The sequence below is a fragment of the Phyllostomus discolor genome, chromosome 7, assembly GCF_004126475.2.
Source record: "Phyllostomus discolor isolate MPI-MPIP mPhyDis1 chromosome 7, mPhyDis1.pri.v3, whole genome shotgun sequence".
NCBI classification, from domain to species: Eukaryota; Metazoa; Chordata; class Mammalia; order Chiroptera; family Phyllostomidae; genus Phyllostomus; species Phyllostomus discolor.
This window is the reverse complement of record NC_040909.2, coordinates 131,241,510-131,263,079: the sequence shown is the minus strand read 5'-3', so window position 1 is coordinate 131,263,079 and position 21,570 is coordinate 131,241,510. Positions and strand designations below refer to the sequence as shown.

The 21,570-nt window shown below is 52.0% G+C and overlaps 1 long non-coding RNA gene across 1 annotated transcript in view; it reads right to left on the bottom strand.

The window, feature by feature from the left end:
• The window catches only part of LOC118501796, a 159,788-nt gene that overhangs the window by 15,241 nt on the left and 122,977 nt on the right, over positions 1–21,570 (bottom strand). Inside the window, exon 3 of the long non-coding RNA XR_004904452.1 lies at positions 14,305–14,448. This is a non-coding gene — a long non-coding RNA (uncharacterized LOC118501796). The remainder of the gene's footprint in view (positions 1–14,304; positions 14,449–21,570) is intronic.

The window sequence follows — 21,570 nt, the reverse complement described above, 5'->3', positions numbered from 1 at the left end:
AAGTACTCCAGACATTACCACACTGCGCTTGCCATCCGCTCTCCCATCCTGTCCACTGTCCTTTTTCTTAGCCAGACTCAGTCCATCCAGAACTGGATTTCCCATGGAAACAGAGAAAGCAACTATAGTAGCGGACATCACTCACTGTTCTCAAAGCCTTCTCGTTACTTTGAAAGGAATAAAAATAAATAAGTAAATAAATCCTCTCCACCCCCCGGGGTCCCTACCTGCTGATCCATTCATTCTGAGCACCACCCGCAGCCAGACGTGGCCAGGCGGCTTCACAGAAGCCAGAGAAGTTACCAGAAATGAGCCCTGGGTTTGACAATGAGGCCAAATGTGTAGCTGGGGTATTTCAAGGTCCTCACTTCCCTGCTTGTAATTAGTCAGCTTCCAGCAATGATGAGATCTGAGGACATCACAAAACAGTGACCTTCTTGGGCAGCTCTAATGGGACAGCACCGACCACAAGACCCTAGGTGGTGAGCGTTGATTGACAACTTCCAATCACTAGGCACCCTTCCGCTCAGATGGAAAAAGACAGCCTGTCCAGCTACTCTCTATGCATTCACTGTACACCTACTGTGGGTCACCTTGAAAAACTAGGTTTAGTGACACTCATAGACACGTTTATTTCAGGTGCACACATTTTCAGGGGCCTACTACCCTTGGGGTTCCCATTCCTCTCGGGACCAACAGCTATCACAGCAGTCGTACTGGTCTGCACTGATGTGTGCTCAGACGGCCGTCTTTCCCGAAGGCTGTGAGGATGTCTGTCAAGGTCTCACCTGCGTGACCCATTTAACACAGGTTCTTGGGATGTGTTGCCTGAACTGAATTGAGCCAAAGGAAGGATAGGAGGGAGGGAGAGAATATAAAAATGAACAAAACACATTGCCCAAGCCCCAGGCAATCATGGTGGATAAATATTGAGGGTAGATAGGTAAGTAATTACAGAATTTCTGAAAACCTTGTCATTTCTTTTATCCTACTTATTGAAAGATGGTTATTATCGTTATCAAAAGATTGAATTTTTTTCCTTCTTTCCCATTATTTGGTTAAAAAAAAAATAGTATTTCTGTTAATGAAATCAGCAGACATCTCGTATTTTATATGCTTTTGAGCTCTGTGACTTAATATTGGTATACTTCATTATTAGCCTGACTATGTCATTTGATAAAATGCTGGTATGTACGAATAGTAGTTCAACCACATATTTATAATGTCTGGGACTATGTGGCTATGATTCGGTGGGAGAAATAATTTGGCACTGGTGACTAGCCTGCAAAAACCTAGTGCAAGAGTTTCACTATCTAAGTGAATAATGAAATTAAAAAAAAAAAAAAAAGAGCTTGGACCAACCTTAGCTTCTGTGTCCTAGATAAACCTGGCTGTGGATGTCAGGCCCCAGCCCACACTCAGCACCCAAACCTCACGAGACGACTAGAAGGAAGAAGGCCACAATGCATGAGAGTGCCCAGTGCTTTGCCCAGTACAATAAGGACTCGATAAAGACACACCTCTATTCCATGTTTATTATCGTTACCGCCATTATCATCATTACTGAGGATACCACCCACGGAGACGCCATGCCAGAACAAGGCAAAGAACTTGGAAAGCAACAACTGGGCCCAGCACTTAGGCACTACAAGAGGTGATGGGGCAGCCCAGGGAGCACCAGGAAGCGGGACCCGTTTGGGAGAATGAACCCCAAGGGGACTCAGGAGCATGGAGCAGAAGGGGACGGTCCCTTCAGGGGCTAACTCGGCAGTGAGCACGCGAAGGCAGGCCTGCGGGAAGAACATTACCTAGCGGTGAGGAAGTGAAAGTGGCCAATGTTCGCCAGCTCCAGGCCCGCGGCACCTCCTTCAAGAGGTGTTTGGTTTGTTCCTACTTTCCCCTTCTTAGATCAAGGAGCATCTGCTCTGAAGCAGGAACGCAGGCCTATGCATAAAACTAAACCCACCTAAATGAAAATTTACATTAACGACAAAAGCTGGGTTGTCATTAAAAACTCCTGAGAGGAATGGATGATGGTTCACTAATTAATTGGGTTCAGCGCTATCAAGCACCACTTAACGAGGGATTGCTCCTTGGAGGAGCAAATGTGGTGACTGTCACTTGGCTTCTTTCTAATTTGCACTCCTCTGGGGAGACCACAAGGCTACCTGCTTAGGAAGAAAGCCCTCCCTAAGGTTTGCAAAGGTGAACAATTGCCAGCTTCCTCAGATAAAGGGAAGATGAGTCAGCCGAAGTCACTGTCAACCAGCAGGAACCACAGGCCACCTTTGCGTCTGCGGCTAACAGACTTGAGGCATCAGAGGCAGGGACATGGAAAGTGGAGGACAAAAATGGGTGAGTTTCCAGGAGGTAAGAACATTCTCATGGTACTGCCTGGGCAGGAAAACACGACAGAAACGGAGCTGAAGACATCAGAGCTGAACACACAAGCCGGAAGCACAGTTACACACAGAAACCACAGGCTTATTACTTTCCCACTATAGCATTAAACCCCACTTTTTGTTTTCAGAAAATTACAGAGTAAAATCTCCCACTTTTTTGGGTCTTCCAACCACATTTCCCAGAAATGTCTGTTAGCAGGAAGCACATACCTTTCACAGAAGTTCTCCCATGCATAGAGAAATACGCATGCGTGCTGCCTAAATTTGACAAAAGTGGGCCAATTCTATACTAAACGTACTACAACGGTTCTTCCTCCATTAACTGACGACTATGGTCTGTCCAGGAGGCATCCAGCCATGTACTATGAAAAATAGAGTCATTTATTGAAGAAGACACAAGATACAAGAAACGCTGTACATAGGACAATGACACCTCGGTCCCCTTCAAATCTGATGCAGATTTGTTGCTCTATTTGCTCAGGCATCTTGAATACGATGGACACACAGTACACACGCTCACTCAATAGCATCTACCACCCCCCGCTGACTAGTACAGTGAAGCTGCTGTTGTTCACGCACGTGCATTCCAGTCCACTCTCCTTGGCTGCCTGCCAGGTTACACTGATGTCACGCACACCATTTTTGTTATATGAACAATGATTGGACTTTTTCTAGACAGACTTTCATATACATATGTGTGTGCACATGCATATATATGTACACACACATATATGTTTGAATGTGTATATGTGTATGTGAATATACACCTATATTCACACATGTATATGACTATATATGTGTATTCATATACACATGTATACATGCATACACACAATTTATCTTGTTTGTGTTTAAAATGCCCTACTTTTCTTTTTGAAGTAATTTCACACTCACAAAAGGAGTTAAAAATACACTGAATCCCCATGGCCATGCAATCTCCCAATATTGTTATCTCATATAATCACACTACAATTATCAAATTTAATCAGGAAATTAACATTAATAATGCACACGAAGGCCTGTATTATTAGAAAACATACAAAATTTAAGACATTATAGAACAAAGAAATAAAGTAAACATGAATAGAAGTTGTAACACTTTCTTGCACCCTGTTGTGGGTTGAACTGTAGCCTCTGAAACAGACGTATTGAAGTGCTCACCTCAATACCTGTGCACATGACCTTATTAGGAAATTGGGTCTTTGTAGAAGTCATCGAGTGAAGTCAAAGTCATTGGATCGGGGTGGACCTCATCCTTACAAGAGAAGAGAAAGCTGGACACAGACGCACAGAAAAGAAAGCCGGGTGAGGATGGGAGCGAGACTGGCGGGGTGGAGGACGAGCTAAGGCAGGCCGAGGACTGCCAGCCACCGCCGCCTGAAGTGCGGAGAGAGGAAGGGACGGGCTCTGCCTTAGCATTCGCAGATGGAATGCAGCCTCGGTGACACCTTGCCGTCAGGCTTCCGGCTGCCAGAACTGTGGGAGAAGCGATTTCTGTTGTTTTTAGCCACGCCGTTCGTGGCACGTCGTTCCAGCAGCCTCGCAAACCAATGCAAACCCCAACGCATTGGCACCGCCCCCGTGCAACGGGAAAGGCACAGCCAAAGGCGTGTTTCTGATACAGCGGGATCATCGTGGTGACCGTCATCATGAGCACTCCCGAGGAATGTCACGATGTATAACATCACCCCGAGAGAAACACCGAGTTTCAGCCTTGGAGTGACGAGAAGACTGGCAGGAAGGGGAGTTCAGACGAGGACACGGTGGTCAGGCACCGGGGGGAAATCACAGCGGCAGAGCTGTTTCTGTTCCGCAGACACACTCTGCAGCGAGCAGCAGCCGTGGGGAGTGTCAAGTGTGACTGGAGCATGCCCGAGGGCAGCTTCTGCAGCACGCGGGTTCGGAGGAAACTCCCCAAGAAGCACGCGGCCCACGCTTTCTCCCCTGCCAGCCTCACTTCCCCCTGTCAGCATGGCCCAAGTTTATTTTGACAAGGCTGTTGTTTCCACCCACATGGGCGCACACACCCCTGCTGACACCCAGGAGCCCAGCCCACCCTGGGGACCAGTATTCATTGTGGAAAACCCAAAGTATCACCTCCATGAGTGGCTGATGAGCCCCCTGGGGCACACCCATGCTTGTGGGCAGGCAGGGAGTGTAAGACGCAGGGCTTCCCGGCAGGGGCTGCAGGTGGGCGGTGGGACAGCAGCCCCGGGGGCCTTGAAACACCTAGCTTGGAAAACCTGTGTCAAGCTCCATTGAGCAAAGGAGACCAGGCTAGGAAATGCTTTAACTGGCAGAATTTCAGATAAGAAGGAACCGTTTACTGAAAAGGCAGAAGGGGGTCCCGAGGGATGCGAGACGCAGTGGTCCGCACCGAGCGAGCACCTCCCTTTAGGGAATGGGGTGGGCAGTGAGGTTATCAGAACCGAGAAACCTGGTGGACCCTGCGGAGTCCCGGCTGGAAATGTCATCTCTGCGAGCAGCCAGTGAAGCTGGGTCCCAGGGGGTGGGACCAAAAACCCCTGCAAACTGGAAGCCACTGCCGCTTTGGGGGCCGAGGGCTGCTGCCAGGGGGCAGGAGTGCTGCCATAGCAACCATGTCGGGAACAGGAGGCAAATCAGAAGGAGCAAGGCTCCCCTTCTCCCCCAGCTCCCAGTCTCCCTTGGAGGCACAGCTGTGGCCTCCCTGGGCCAGCAGCCCTTCAGGACCACAGGGAGTGGCCACAGACTAGCCCCTGCACCCTTCCTTTACACTAGCCAGGCACTAACCCTGGGCGATCAGACAGGACACTGGCCATGTGTCCGGGCCCCTCACCAGCCTCACATGCCTTCCAGATCCCCACCAACCCCTGCAGTCTACCCATCAGGCCCACATCACTTATTTATAGTGCCTGCATGGCCCCTGTGGACACTGAGTGAGATACCTGGGCAAAGGGGATGCAAGGTAGGGGATCCTGCGTCATATGTGAACTTCATTCACACTCAGTGCACATCAGGTTCCAGAAGGCACATGTCTCATCCACCTCATTAATCCCCCCACAAACTCCAAAGCGGAGTGGATGAGCCACTTCCTCAGTTGAGGGGCAGTTCATGCGAGGCACTGCCCAGGTGATGTCTACTTGGGAACAACAGACAAGCAGATAATTTTTTAAAGGATGGGTGCACTTCTGATGGGGTAAGCCCAGGGGACTCCAGGAGTGTGGGGTGGGGGAGACAGTAGGTAGTTGGGTTGACATGGGAGAGAGGACAGTAGAGAAGCCTCCCACAGGAGGAGAGGCCAGTTAAAAGGCCAGGAAGGCCTGGCCTGCGTAGCTCAGCGGATTGAGCTCGAGCTGCAAACCAAAGTGTTGCAGGTTCGATTCCCAGTCAGGGTACATGCCTGGGTTGCAGGCCATGACCCCCAGCAACCACACATTGATGTTTCTCTCTCTCTCTCTCCCTCCATTCCCTCTCTAAAAATAAATAAATAAAATCTTTATTAAAAAAAAAAAAAGGCCAGGAAGGGCACACAGGCCTGGGACCACAACAGCCCTCCAGTCTGCAGCCACTTCTGGGCTGCACACGTTTCTGAGTGTCTGTCCGAGGGCATCCGACTCCTCCTGACTGCTGCTCCTGAGACCACACTGCCCACGGGCCAAGTCCAGCGTTCTCAGAGTCCTCAGTGTCCTGCTGTGTTCAGCCCACGTGGGCTTTCATGCTTTGCCATTCACTACCTCCTCTTGATGACCAACGTGAGCGAGAAAACAGGTCTAGTCAAAAGTGTGTGGAGGGTGTTACGAGATTAGAGCTGGACATCAGCAGGGACTCATGATTAGTGTGATACAGCTACAGAAGAATACCTATGGAAATATGTTTATATACGTGTATTATACACACGGGTTAGCACACATACACACATTTCATTGTTTTCTCAGTTAAGAGGTCTAGAACAATGATACCCCAGGAACAATGAGCACAATTATCACCAATATCTTGGCTTCTAAAACCATTTAGCAATAAAACAAACCAGAGCTCCCTGGAGAAACGAGACAATTTAAGTCTGGGGAAGGTAATAATACTCAAGATGAGCCTGGAGCATCTTCTAGTGCCAGAAAGCTAAGAAATGCTAAAAAAGAAAAAAAAACCCACGATGATGAGGGCATATCAAAAGGAGACCAGAGCCAAATGAAATTGTGCTCAGTGGCCAAAGCTGGAAAAACCTGAGCTTTGTAAGTAAGTAAAGTCATATTGGATTGTAATCCAAAGTATATAATACATATTCATGGTTCATAAGTAAATATATGGGGGAGAAGAGAGAAATCTCACTCGGACAAGAATTGTAAATAGTGTATGTAGGTTCTCAGGTCAAGGGGAACACAACCCCCCGTAAGTGTGGGGTGTATATGGTGACATCCTTCCAAGCATATGGTCAGGGTGACCAGGGCAAGGAGGGCATCGTGACAGGGGAGAAATCTGACAGACAGAACCACAGCCAGGTAACCGAGGTGCACGTCAGCAGTGATCAGACACGATGGCAGTGTAGGGCGTTGGCACCATGGGAGGGAAATAGCACTTTGACTCCATGCTCTTCTCCCCAAACCCCCCCCCCCCCCCCCCGCGCAGGATGAGAAGAGCATCAGACAAATGCAAAGAGGGGGCATTCTACAAAACACGAGACCGGAACTCCTCAACACTGTCAAGGTCATCAAAAACAAGGGGCGTCTGGGCAACTGTCACAACCAAGAGGAACCTCAGGAGACCCAGTGACTAAACGTCATGTAGTGTGCTGGGTGGGACCCTGGAACAGAAAAAGGCATCAGGTAAAAACTAAGGAAATCTTTAAAAAGTATGAACTGTAGTGAATAGCAGTGTTAGCAATACTGGTCATTAATTACAACAAATGTGCCACACTGATTTAAGACGTCAGCAGTAGGGAACACTACACGGGAGGGTGTGTAGAACCATTCTAAAGCATTTTTCACAATTTTTCATTAACATCTCGAACTGTTCTAAAGTAAAGTTTGTTTAAAAACTGTGTGGAGGGTGTGTGTAGCAGAGTGGGAGTGTAGGGGGTACAGGTAGGCAATGGTGACATCTGGGACACTTTCTCCAGGTTGCTCCTTATCATGACTCTTAAACTGTTCCCAGTGAACTCATCTTAGCAGCCCAAACATGAAACTGGCATCCATGTGAAATGTATGAGCAGGGAGGGACTGTGGTAGCCTTCCAGTCCCCTGCTTTCAATCATCTCTGGGGACAACAGCGTGCAAAGACCCAAAGCAAATGGCTAATAATGAATGTGTCAGCTCAGCACCCACAGGCAAGGCATCTTAGCTGCGTGTCTTTGAGGATTCATAGACCATAATGCCACTGGGTCCTCAGAGAAGCCTGCTCTGCAGAGGAGGGGTCTGAGGCTCGGCGCTCTAAGAGCTTTCGTCCAGTGGCTCTTTGTCCAGGGCTGGCAAGTGGCAAAAGCAAGGACCTGGGCTCATGGCTCCTTCCCAGAGTCCTGCACAGGGCCACCCCCCCACCCCCACCCCACGGCCAGTCACTTTCCCAATTTCCTCCCATTCCAGCGGGGGCAGGGTTGACACGCAGGGAAGAAGGGAGCTCAGGGAGGATGGCACTTAAAGTGGGTTTTCTCTTTCTTTTTCCTTTTCTTATTTCTACTTTTATGAAATGTTTCCTTAACCCAGTGTTTTTAAAGCACCCCCCCACACACATCATCGCCCATCTCATTGCTCACAGGCGTGCAGCCAGGGTACCTGGGCTCTGCAATGGCACAAAAATGCTGTATGAGCCTTTGGGGCCAAACACCATACCTTGCCAGGCCAGGCCAATTTTCTAGTTCTACAGTTTCATCTTTGGAGGGAAAAAATTCTCAGGATGTCTCGCTTCCCACCAGTGGGTATTTTTTTATCATAAAGGTACCTACTGTGACCAGCTCTGGGAGAATGACGAAAGGGGGGAGAAAGGGGGCTTGGAGCAGGAGAGGGTGAATTCCAGCAGACCGGTCATCACTCAGCAGCGACGGGAGCTGTGCCTTGGCTGGGCAGGGCCTCTCGGAGCCGCCACACCCCAGAAGGAGGCCCCCTGTGCACCACATGGGGCTCTGTCCTGTAGTTCATTGCACCAGAGAGAACCTGGAGCCCAAGCTGGGAGGTCCCCCGAAGGGACCAGGAGGCGTCTCGGGATCATGGTAAGGGGCATTTAGAAACACACGCCAGGATGGAGTGTCCTGGGATATATAGCACTTGCTTCAGTTTAGCAAGTGGTCCTCTCATTAGTAAGAGCTTTTAAATGTTAGCCTTGAGTTTAAAAAAAAAGAAAAAAGAAAGAGAACTGGAAATGATGTGGAAGCACATTGCACTAGTATGTGCTTCACATACATTCGGGACAGATTCCTTCCTGTGCTACCACGGGCACAGTAGTCCATCTCTAGCCTCCGCTGTGCTCCGAAGAGTAAATGAGATAATGTATGTGAAGTGCTGGGAACACCATGAAAAATACCTCTGAGCTACTACGATTTCTACGATTACTACTGGTAGTGTTGGTAGTAGGATTTTCATCATCATACTAGTACCCACCACCACCCGTGCTCCTATAAGGACCATACTTTATGAGTGGTGCCTAACAGTACTTGCTAGAATTCCCAACCTTAGCTATGCTGGGGGGCAAATGGGCAGACCGACGGATAGGACGCATGAACGAGTGGAGAATGATCTTCGAAGCAGGCAATCAGGAGTCCTCAGCCGTCTCTTTCCCGGAGCTACATGCTATGACCACAGGGTGCTCATTAAGGACCCAATTCTGTCCGAACGAGGAAGAGTGGAAACCATCCACAGGGCCCAGCATAGGAAACCCCTGAAAGTCAGGATCCAGACAAAACAGGCCAACAGTAGCTCTTGCTGTTCCTCGATTCAAGCTCCTTGTTTTAAAGATGGGGTCATGAAGGTTAAAAGTATCAGCCGACACTCACACTCAAAGAGCGGCTTTGGGGCCAAGGCCATCAAACTGCCCCACGTGGCCTGCACCATGCACCTCTGTGTTTGCGGGCTCGGGCTACAGAGCAAAACATCAGAGGCCGCACAGCTAATTTTCCCACAGTTCCGGAGGCCAGATCAAGTTCCAGCTGATGCGGTTTCTAGTGAGAGCTCTCTTCCTGGTTTGTAGACAGACACTCCCTTGCTGTGTCCTCACATGGCACAGAGAAAGAGAGAGAGAGAGAGGGAGAGAGGGAGAGAGAGAGAGGTTGCTCTTCTTACAGGGATGATCGCTAGTGCTGTTAGTTAGATCGGGGCCCTACCCTTGCGTTAGGGACTCCACAGGTGAATCTGGGATGGAGATGGCGGGGCACAAACATTCAGTCTGCAACACTGTGCAAACACAGTTGTTTGCATACGCGGTCTCCCCCCGCACCTGCTCTGCTGTCTCCCCACAGCGGGCAGGGCACCGGGCTCAGAGTGGGGAAGTGGCGGCGGACAGGGAGGGAGGGGACTGCCACCGCATGCCAGTCGTCTGCCCGTCAGCCCGCCGGAGCTGGGGAGGTGGGCGGGGGGAGGCAGACCCCGAGCCAGGCGGGCAGCGCGGCCCATTATCAGCAGATCTGTTCCCTGAGGAGGCACTGGAGACAGGCAGATCCTCATTCTCAGAAAAAAAAAAACAAACAGAATTGGGAGAGGGGGAAAGGGAGAAAACAGAGAAAAAAGAAGAGAGGAGAGGGAGAGAGGGAGAGATGGATGGAGCAGTGAGGAGCAGCGAGGAGCGAGAGTCCAGATGTGTCTGTGATAAGGGTGAGGCGGGTGCAAGTTGGGGTGCCCGGATCACTGGCTAGCAGCGAGGTCTCATCAATGCTACCACTCTGAGTGTCCAATCCACTCATCTGTGAAGTGCGGTGTCTCGGCTCAGGCCGCTAGAAGGAGATACCAGAGACCGGGCAGCTTCAACAGCAGCAGTTTATTTCCCCCACCGTTCTGGAGGCTGGAAGTACCAGGTCATGGTGCCAGCAGAGCCAGTTTCCGGTTTGCAGAAAGCCGTCTCCGGTGGCCTCTGATGGTACAGACCAGAGAGAAGCTACTCTCTGGTGTCTCTTCTTATAAAGTCATTAATCCCATCATCAGGCTCCACCCTCATGACCTTGACCCAGTCACCTCCCAAAGGCCCTACCTCCTAGTACCATCACACCGGGTTTCAGCCTGTGAATTTGCAGGAGACACACACACACACACACACACACACACAGCGCATAGAAACAGGGAGCCATAAAGCCAGTCTGTCTAGGGATTTTCCTCGGAGAAAGAATGGGGACTCTTCTCTGCTTTATTCCAACGGCTGCACATTGTGGTACATGGCAGCTGGAATACAGTCACGGACTACAAGAAAGGAGAAAGAATGAGAAAGAACTTGATAAACTTAAAGTGCTCAGCAGGCAGCGGGCTTCTGTTTCTCTCAAAGCAGACAGAGGCTTGAAGTTCTTTCTGAATCGTCTCTGCCTTGCCAGCCTGGACTCAGGGCCCTACAGTTCAGTCAGTCCAAGAAAGCCTGGCCCCAACTCGTCCTGGGCGCCTGTCATGGTGCCCAACACTGGGGCGAGGGCGAGAACAAGACCCAGCGCTTTTCCTCAAGGTATTTCCAGTCCAGGGAGAAGCCAGAGGCTGCTTCTGACGACAGAACGAAGCCCACTGGGGAGATAAGGGGAGATGATGGTTCCGAAATCCAGCCTTTAACATTAGCATAATAACTGTCAGTCATAACAACAGTGGCCCTCATTCACTGTGTGGCCAGCTGCTGGACGAGTGGGACAGGAAGAAACCCAGCAATGGTTTCGTATTTGGGGTGACTCGGCCACCACCCCCCACTCTGCATGAGCTCATGGTGAGCACTGCTGAGGAAGCTCAGTGTCCTCTGGTGTGACCAATTTTATCACAAGAAACAAAATTAGGCACACTTTCGCCTAGACTTATATATTCCTCTTCATTTGCTCTCGTGTAGACATTAATTATGCTGCCTACGCTACTAAAAATAAACTCCCAGTCAAATGCAATGAGCCAAAAACCTCAATATGAAACCACAAGAAGGAGCAATAACAAAATGAGCCAATACTAGAGGTGTATTAAAAAGACATTTCCGCTTCAAGGGCAGAGCTCTGAGTGGGCTGCAGGATTTTTTGTGTCAAGGACGCCGAATACAGGAAGCAACCTTTACACACGTACCTGTGGCTAAAGACCAGGGCTGGCCCCTGGCCCCAGCTGGCAGGAGGCGTCAGACACCCCCTGACCAAGGGCCAAAGGGGCCAGCTACACAGGAGCCAAGAGATGCTTCCAGGGGAGGCAGGGTCAGGAGAAGGGTCGAAGAGCAAGGTGGGGGTCAAAGGGAAGAAGTCAACCTCCTGTGCCCATCCAAGGAGTGCCCTGGATGATAGAGTAACACTGAGAAGGTCGGGACCAGACAGGTAAGCAGGTGGAAGAGGGGAGACCGGTCCATTCTGCAGCTGAGAAAAGAGCTTAGAAAGCAGTAAAGGACTTGCCCGGGGTCACGGGGGAGTGGGAAGTGGTGCTGGAGTGGAGTCCAGCTTACCAGTACCTCTGCTCCATAGTGGGGGGTGTCAAATGGCCCAGGCTCATGCACAAGAAAGGTGCAGGCGCCCTGCTCTTGGCGTGCAGCCCAGGTGAGCTGATTTCTGGACAGGGATGCAGGGGCACAGGCTCCCAGTGGGAGAGCCATGCCCTTCGGACAAGAAGAGCCATAGGCACAAGGACAAATGCTTGGCTCAGTGTCACAGCCCTCATCACAGACCGGCCTTGCCCCAGAAGTGCTCTGGACTCTGCAGTTCTGAATCCCAGCCCCGGCCCCTGCTCCACCAGCTACCACAGCTGAATTCTAGGGGCATTCCTCTCCCGACATCCTCAGACAGACCGGCCAAGTCTGTCCTCCGTTCACAGAATGCAGGTCACCCTGCCCACTTCTGCGGCCACAGCATCCAGAGACAGCTCTTGCAGCTTTCAGATCCTCTGCCGCAGTGACTATGGTCCCATCTGCCCCTTCTCCCCAATGGGAACAGCTATGCCAGCCTTCCTGGTGCTACAGGGAGTGGTGATCCTGGGCTGCTGTAGGTCTGCACCTGCTCCTGCTCCCAAAGCCCACTGTCCAGGCTGGGAGCCTGGGCTCCAGGACCCGCTGAGTGTCTGAAGGCCAAAAAAGGGTGTGCGCAGCCTGTGCACAGGAAGCCCTGTCAGCTGTTCACTGCGGAAGCGTTCTGACACCAGAAGCGGGAAATCAGATACTGAAATGTACGGGATTGGGGAATGCGTGAACAGAGAAGGCTAGAAAGGCTTCGTAATTGCAAAACTGCTCAGCTCCTAACAGGGTTTATTCGCATGCATCTCCCAAGGGTCTGAAGGGGCTGCACCCAGGCCTCCCACACACCTGGTGAGCTTGGGGTGTACTGTGTGTGCACCAGGCCCCCGACCTTGTCTGAAGGGCGCGGTCTCATGCTCTCCACCCCTGTGTGCCCTGAGATGACACGAATACCCCATGAGCCCAGTTCTCTGCTCCCCTCCCGGTTCTGCCTCCCCTGGTTTCCTTCTCACCAGTCCACCTTTCTCCCCCACGTTTCTATCCGTGCATCATTTTCAAATTTGTAGGAGGTATCATTCTCCTTTTTTCACGCTCTTTAGTCTTCTCAACATCTCCTTAAAAAGAATCGCGACTGGCCTCATTCACTACTCTAAATCTTCCGAAACGCCCTTCTTTCCATTCTCTCCAAGCGCTCTCTTTCCCTGTCTATTCCCTCCTTTCCGGTGACTCATTCATTTGTTCTTTCAATGTGCACAACAGGAGACCCAACCCTGGGGTGTGCACCCCTGTGAGAGTCCTGGCTGGAACAAGCTCACCAGCCACGGGGGCGCAGGCAGAGGAGGGAAAAGAAACCACCTGGAGTAAAGGAGGCAGGCCCAAAATCCCTGGCTGCAGTTGGTAGGAGGAAGAAAGCGACTCTGCTCGGAGTGAGGGTCTGCACACCATATGCAAGGTGACTCACAGGCTTTAGCCAAGCCGATGTGGCGGCAGGTGAAAGGCAGAGAAAAGAGCAGACGGAGGACTTCAAAATACCCTGCTGCACGGAAGGACCTCTAAAAGGTGTAATCAATGAATTAAAAAAGAAAGAAAGAAAGAAAGAAAGAAAGAAAGAAAGAAAGAAAGAAAGAAAGAAAGAAAGAAAGAAAACCCTCTCATTTTGGCGCATTTCCTCCTGCTGCCAAGCAGCACGCTAAGCTCCTTATCTCCACTGTCTCTTGTGATACCCACAACATCCTCCTGAGGCAGGCGCTAATAAGGTCCCTATTTCACAAATGAGGACACCGAGGCTTGGAGATGCTGAGCAATGGCCCTAAGGGGAAGCAGGTAGCTAAATCAGGAGAAGCTGAGACTGCCTGGAGCCCTCCGCCTTCCTGCCTCAGCCTCCGCCTCGGGCAGCCTCAGACCTCTGGGCCCGGAGCCAGCTGTTCCGGAAGGTGGGGAGGGAGGAACCGATCACCTTCCAGATGCCCCCAAAGGCATCCTGACCTAATCACTAACCCCCGGAGCACTCTCCCATGTCTCCGAGGTCCAGTCTCCACCAGCCGTAACAGGACAGCTGGGGCACCCTACCCGGCCAGGAGGACAGGAGTTGGGGACTCCCTTGGCTGGACAGAAGGAGAGAGAGCTCCAGAGGCACAAGATACGGATGGCCGAAGAGCCCAAGCAGGCCCTCCGTGTCAGGATGAAGTGACAGGAAGCCAAGGTCCCGAGCACCGTGGACCAGCCAAGGAACCCCAGCGGAGACACCCAGCATACCCTGGCAACCCCAGGTGTGCTGCGAGAGGTCGCCAGTTCCAAAGGCCATTTTTAGTCCCACGAGGTTTAAAAGGAAAAATCCCCTTACCTGAATCGTCCAGATCTCAAGGCATTACAATTTTAGTTCAGGAAGGGCCAGTTCTCACATCCCTCTGGAGTGTTGAATGGATACGTGTTGGGTTGTTTTTTTTTTCCCCAGATTAAAGGCACCTACATTCCAGGTAACAGGATTCTGGAAATATGTAAGAAAAGGACAGAGAATTATTAGTATCAATGCCCACAAGGGAGATTCCACTAATTTAAATAGTAAGTACCTATTTACTATGTGCTAAATGAGAAGCAGCAAAGAGCAGGCATTTACTGAGCAACTATGATGTGTCTGGGACTGTGATAGCTATTTAAGTGCATGAGGCCATGTAATCCTATGAGATTGGTTTTGACAGCTCTCCATGTTTCAGGAATCAAATAAGAGGCTAGGCCAGACGGGATGGTCAGACCCTCCCGACTCCCAAGCCCTCACCCATCTATCCCCTTCCCCTTCCCCACCAAAGCTTGCAAGCGTCAGATTCCAGGAATTCTGGCTAGAGGGCAATGAGACACCTTCCTAATCACTTCGTTCTGAGAACAGCCTGTCCCTGGTGCCTAAGGCGTGGGGATTGTGTAAACCCTGGGAGCCATAGCAGCTTAACTTCCCTGCAACTTTTATTTGCGCCCTGCACTGTCATCCAGTAACACACACAATCAAGTGAAAATCATGACTTACTCAGGGGACGCCCCTGCTCAAAAAGTCACCAGGGATTCTTATCCTAACTGATCATCGAGGCAGCTAATAAGGTGGCCAAAAGGGGTACGGCAGTGTGGGGAACGGGGTGAGAGGGCCACCCCTAGTCTTACAAGTTCCGGGAGGACCACCTGAGATACCCCAGAGCAGGACCAATGTTCAGAGGGGCGAGCTCAGACACCCACAGCCTCTCCTTCAAGGGATGCAGTGGCACCCCAGAATATCACACTACCACCTCACAACGGAGTGATCCTTCCAGGCCTCCCTCCCCCCACAAACCCCACCAGATCTTGGAAGCTAAATCATTAAGAAGATGGAACTCCATGAACACGGACTCAGAAGAAAGAAGACGGACCAGTTCTGAAGGGGAGTCTGCCCTCAATTCTGGAAACAGCTAGGGGAAAATCCTTGCCCTTGCCCCAAGGACAGAGGCCAGGTGGCTTGAATTCCCCACCATCAATCCCCTCTCTCCTCCAGGAAAAGCTGGCCACAATTTGCTTCTCTGAGGCTGTCTGGTTGTCCTGTGCCTCCCTTGGATGTGTCAGTGTCACAGGGGTCCGACCACAGTTCCTCCCTTCGAGCACTGTTAGTTGGACCCATCCATCCAGTGCTCCTCCTTCCTTCCGAGGACCAGTTCCCAGCAGGAGGGACGGCGGACTCCCCCTGACTCAGAGAAGTCCCCTTGGCTGCCAGCGTGCTCAGAGAGACGCCCTCCTCCGCACACCCAGCCTCCCATGCTTCTCAGGCACTTCGCCTGGGAAGGAGAGGTGCTTGCTCCTCACTGTCAAAATGCATTGGCTTCATTACCCCAAAGGGCAACTGCCCAGCCTCCCAGTTGACTGGGGACTCTTTGTCTGGCTGCCTGGGTTAGCACCCCAGATCTACTGAAAACGTCTTTTTTTGGAGCCTGAGCAAGCTACTTCCTGAGCCTCAGTTTCTCATCTTCAAGGTCTGTTCTTCAAGCAAGAACCTCTGCAGGGCTGAGCACACAGCCTGGCTCATGAACACTTAGAGACATTGGTGATTACATAGACAGACCACTTAAGCAAGTGTAGGGCTTTAACTTCTTAGTCTCCTCCCTATAAGGCAGGCAATAAGGGCTCCCCTCTACCTATCTCCCCACGATGACCCAGGCAGTGGAGGGGCTCAGTACACAGGTGCAGGGAGCAAGTGAAGCCCATGAGAATGGAAAGAAAAGCCTGGAGTTCGAGTCCAAGGGTCTCAGCTCTAGGCCTGACATGACCCCCTTACCATCTCCCAGGCATGCCCCGTGAGAGCGTGCATGCAAGCTGTGCTCTATATGCTGTAAGGACTAGAGAAACGTAATGAATCCTAACAGCGCCATGGTCCTCCATACAGGACACTTTGCTGAGGAATATCCTCCGGGACTTCACTGAGCACCCACTGTGACCCCAGCAGGTCCGGCCAGAGGAGAAACTTCAACCCCATGTTACAAACGCAGAAACTAAAGCTCAGAGAGGCTGAGGCGGCTGCCCAACACCAAACAAATATGCAGCTGAAACACTGGTTTGCAAGCTCACCCCTCTTCCTTGTAAAGTCAGCTGTTGGCCAAAAAAGAACCTCCTTCTGAGGCAGCCAAACTGATTAATGTTTTTAATTAATGTTTTCAACCATGGAGCGATGTTGCATGGAAATGAGGGAGGTAAAATTTCTAAGTTCCTCCCAGCAGTGGGCCCAGCCAGAGGCTCGCTGCCTAAGTGCAGGGGGCTTGGTGGGGGGAGCATGGCGAGGGGGTGGGCAGTTCTGGGCTGGCCAGGATGGTCAGAGCACAGCAGTCGCAGCCCCACTTCAATGCACTGAGCCTGGCATTGGCAACAGTGGGCTCGCTTCCCACCCGCAGAGCCAAGCCAGGGGAGAAGGAGGCTGGCCCAGCACAGAGTGACAGGACTGGCTCATCCTCAGGACCTGGCCAGCCCAGCAGACGAGGGAGCCGGGTGGGGGCGGCCACACAGCACGTGTCCGTGCCTGAGCCTGAAGGTGAGGTGGCTGCAGCTCCTAGGCCCTCCTTCCTGCCTGACACACTGTCCCAAGGACAGGGCAGTCACTGTTCGGTGGTTGACAGACACACCCTGCACTTGCACCTGAACCAGGGGACCACGGGCTCTCTCAGGAAGCTGACAGCACTTCCCAGCACTGTGTTCTGATGAGTGAGGAGCCAGAGTGCCTGTGACAGGCAGACCCCGGACCACCAGGGTCCCCGGAGGGGACAGACAGGTGGGGGCCCAGACACGGGCCCCTTGGCCATCATGCTCAGGAATCTTCCTTGTGCTGCCAGAGAATTCCCAGTGTGTCACATCTCAGAGCAGCTACTCCTCTCCACGACCCGAAAGGCAGGGCACAGAATATGACGGACAGATTAAATAATTAATCACCAGCTCTGCAGCGAGCAAGGCCGCCTCATCCCCAGGGCAGCGGCCTTGAATGCCACCTAAATGCTGCATAGGTGGTGGGGCCAATTTGGCACAGCCAGCAGCCAGGACCAGCCACCCACAGGCAGGGGCCCTGGGCTGCTGGGCAGAAGAGAGGGAGCCCACCATCAAATGAATAGCCACAGGGGATTCCTGACCTGGCAATCATCAAAACGCCAATTGCTTGCTGCAAACAGACCACGGAGGTGGATTGGATGGAGGCGCATGCCCAGGGCAGAGGGCAGACTGGACCACCAGGAAGACCCCTGGAGGAGCGCCAGCCTTGGGATGTGTTCACTCCCCCTGAGGAGGCCCTGGGAAAGGACAAACACACTGGAGGGTCAGCAAAGCCCGGCTCACACGCTTGCCTGACTAGGGGATCCAGCAAACCCAAGTGCACAGGTAACGTGTGCAGACTCAGCACACACATTGCCTGCGTCAGGGCTAGTCCCTGCCAGTTAGCAGCTGTGTACCCTGGGCAGTCCATTTAACCTCTCTGATCATCATCCGTGAGGCAGGGCTGGTCTGAGCAGCTATCTTCCAGGAACGGGGTGAAGATGCTTACTCATTAGCACAATGCCTAGCTCACAGGGAGTGCCTGATCTGTACTTTGCTTATTCTCGGGGGCTACTTGCTGTTGTTATTCCTACTGAGGGGTGAGCAGATTAGAGAATATGGATTTGAATCCCAGCTCTGCCATTGCCTGGGAATGTGACCACAGAGAGACCAACTGTTTGACCTCCTTGTGCCTTAGTGTGCTCCCATGCAAAATGTGGGTGTGACCACCAGCCACACTGGAGCACTGAAGATCACAGGACACATAAGAAAACAAGAGGTACAGGGTGAGCTTTCGAGATGAAGAACCCACCTTCAACCGAGAGACATTCTATAAAACAACTGGCCTGGACTCTTCAAAAATGTCAAGGTCAAGAACAGCTGAGGAGCTGTTCCAGGATAAGGAGCCATGGCCACTAAGTACAGCGGTGATCTGGAAGCAGGAAAATCCCCAAGGACATTACTGGGACAACTGGTGAAATGGTGTGTGGCCTGTGGATTAGATAATACAATTGTAGCAATGCTCAATATCCTGGGTTGGAAGATATTTAGGGATAAAAGGGCATGTCTACAACTTATTGTGAAATGGCTCAGGAAAAAGTGTGTGCATGTATGGATGTGTGTAGGCATGTGTGTGCATGTGCAAGTGGGTGAAGGAGGCCAGGCTGAGAGTGAGTTAACCACTGGTGAATCTGGGTGCACAGTTCTTTGTATCATCCTTGTCATTATTTCTGCCGGTTTGAAAACCTATCCAGATCCAAGGTGACCCAGAGCTGAGGAGCAGGACGAGAAGAACAGGCCTAAGGGGCTGAGTATCCGCCATCCACGCGAGCCAAAACACAAGCCTTTCTCACAAAAGCGTGTCACCTTATGTAGAAACGTGATGATTTATTGTGTGGAAAACTACAAAGGATAAAACTGAAATTTAATTGGAACCACCACCCCTCCCGCCAAGAAAAAGACAGACAAATGGATGGCTCCCTCTATTCCTGTGCCCCAGAACCGGGCTCGGAGGGCCCACACCCTTGCCAGCCATCAAGCGGGGCGCCAGGGGAGGCACCGCGGAGGAGGGCAGAGGCAGCAGGGATAAAGGCGGCCAAGGCTGGTGTTCACGATGTGCCAGGCAGTACTGGGAGAGATGCCTGCATCTCCAGCCATTTCGATCCTCCCAAGAACCCTGGAGGCGAACACCACTGCTATTCCCATCTCACGCTGCAAGAAACAGAGGCTGGAGGGAGGCTGCTGCCTGGCTTTTCATCCAGAAGACGGGAGATCCGGAATGTGAGCCCTGAGATTTTCACAGGCGAAAGGGAAGCAGGCACTGTGGGCCCACGGAGCAGCCAGCACTAAGACCCGACCTTCCCCTGATGCCGAGGCCCCCAAGCCCAGCACGGCTGAGGTCTCGATGCAGTGGCAAGCTGCGGGGTGCTGAGACCTCCCCCACTCCCTGCCCTGTGTTCCCTCACCAGGGCCACCAGCACTGCACAGAGAAGCCGCTCAGCGCTTGTTTACAGATGCACTCACGGGCATACACTGTCTTTTCGAAGGAGTTCAACAATGCGTGGACGATATTTGGGAGACCCAACAGACAGAGGATGCCAGTGTCATTGGGGAGGAGGAACAGGGTTCTGGGGACAGGGAGGGGTAGGAGTCGTCACTGAAAACTCTTTCATCCCTTCTGGGTGTTTCTTATGAATGTCTTGCCTATTCAAAAAGTTTTGTTTTGTTTTGTTTTTTAATATAAAGAAGGAAAAACGAACGGACCCAGTGACTGTGTGAGCCTGCTCTGATTGCGAAGCAGTGAGCCATCCATGCCTCGCACTGCTAAGGGACCGGCTCCCGTCTGTCTCTCCACATCCTCCCGCTTTGCAAGTTGGAAAGACCCAGAAGCAGCATCCCCCGTCCTCCTGGAGGGTGCCAGACACGGTCACCATGGGACCAGCCCGTAGGTCCCTGAGACACCAGAGTGACTCTTGCAGGAACATGGGAAAGCCGCCCGAAGCGCAGGCACGCCTCGTTTGTGCTTCACACAGACTGTGCTGCTTCAAACCGAAGATGAGACACCTCCCCACCAGCAAAAAGATAATCACTTACTGAAGGCTCAGAGGATGGTGAACACTTTTTTAGCAATAAAGCATTTTTTAATTAAGATACGCACATTGTTTTTTAGGGCATTATGCTACTGCACATTTAATAGACTACGGTAGCGAGTGAACGTAGCTAAATTCGTGTGACCCGCTTTACTGGGATGCTGGCTTTGCCGCCGTGGCCCCAAACGGCACCAGGAGGGTCTCCAAGCTGTTCCTGTGGTCCTCACCCAGCTCTCCGGCCCTAGTGTGTGCAGGAACTGTGTATGCTCCGAGACAACCCAGGAGGAGGGTGGGGACGCTTGTCATCCCCATTGTAGAGCTCGGGAACCAAAGGCATGACATGGTTAGGGAAGTGCTCATACTCTAAAGACGGCAGAAGTCTAGCTCCAAAAACTGGGCTCCTGAACCCTACACTTCCCGCAGGAGGGACAGTGAGGAGCCACCACCGTGCCATGAAGAAAGGACTTGGAGTTGGAGATTCCCAGGCTCCTGGCCACGCCCCACTTCAACGCGGCGCGAGAGGGCTGGCATTCAGCAGCACCGCCCCGCGTGGGGGCCGAGGGAGTTAACACACATGAACACGCTGTGCAAACCGTGAAGGGCGGTGACAGCCCTCCCATCCAAACAGAGGGTGCAGTGGCAGCAGTGGGAGGAAAGCAGCTTCTGGAGAGGCCACCTCCCCCGGCGGCTTTCCCTGAAGCAGGGAGGCATTTCACCTCCACCTCCAACTTTCCTTTTTGTGCCTGCTCTTACGTTCGGTTCAACTTTCCCTCACAAACATCCTCCCACCTCCCCTCCCACCCCACGGCTGTCGCATTATTAAGTCAACCCCAAACACCTCCCTTCCTGTCAGCACAGGTCTTGTCACCTAGAACATCAAAGCCACGGCTTTCGGTAAAAACCTCTCGGATCTAAAAACAACCTGCCACACGCCAACCTGCGTGGCACCTTCTGGGTGACCCAGCCGGCGGGGTGAAAACAGCGAACTCTACGGGAAAGCACTCTGTGGAGAGTCCAACGCCTGCCCTTCTCTCCAAGTCCAGGGCCCTGGGTGGCCTAACAAGTCCCTTCCCCACTCAGGGCTTCACGCAGAGGAGGGGGGATTGCATCCAGCCATTGCTAAGTCTCTTTCAGATCTAGAAATCGCTGATGCCATCTCCTCTCTGCAAAAAGTCTCTACTTCCTGAACTGCAATGACAGCTCATTTATATGGGGGGGGGGGGGGGGGGATGTGTTTGCATAGATTGTTTAGGCTCTGGGCTGTAGTTTGGGGTGACTCAGAAAGGAGAAACTGTATAGTTTTCCCACAGCTCAGAGGAGTGGCGCCTCCATCTCCAATTACTCAAATGATGTGAAGTCACCGGGCCAATGGGACCCCTGGGGAAGTTCCAGGCTACGGGGAGTTCAAACGTCAGCGAGCTTAAGTTAAGCAGGGAATTTCCCATAGCGGACAGGTGCACCAACAGGTGGGCTAGATGGAGATTCCCCTCCCCAAGAAA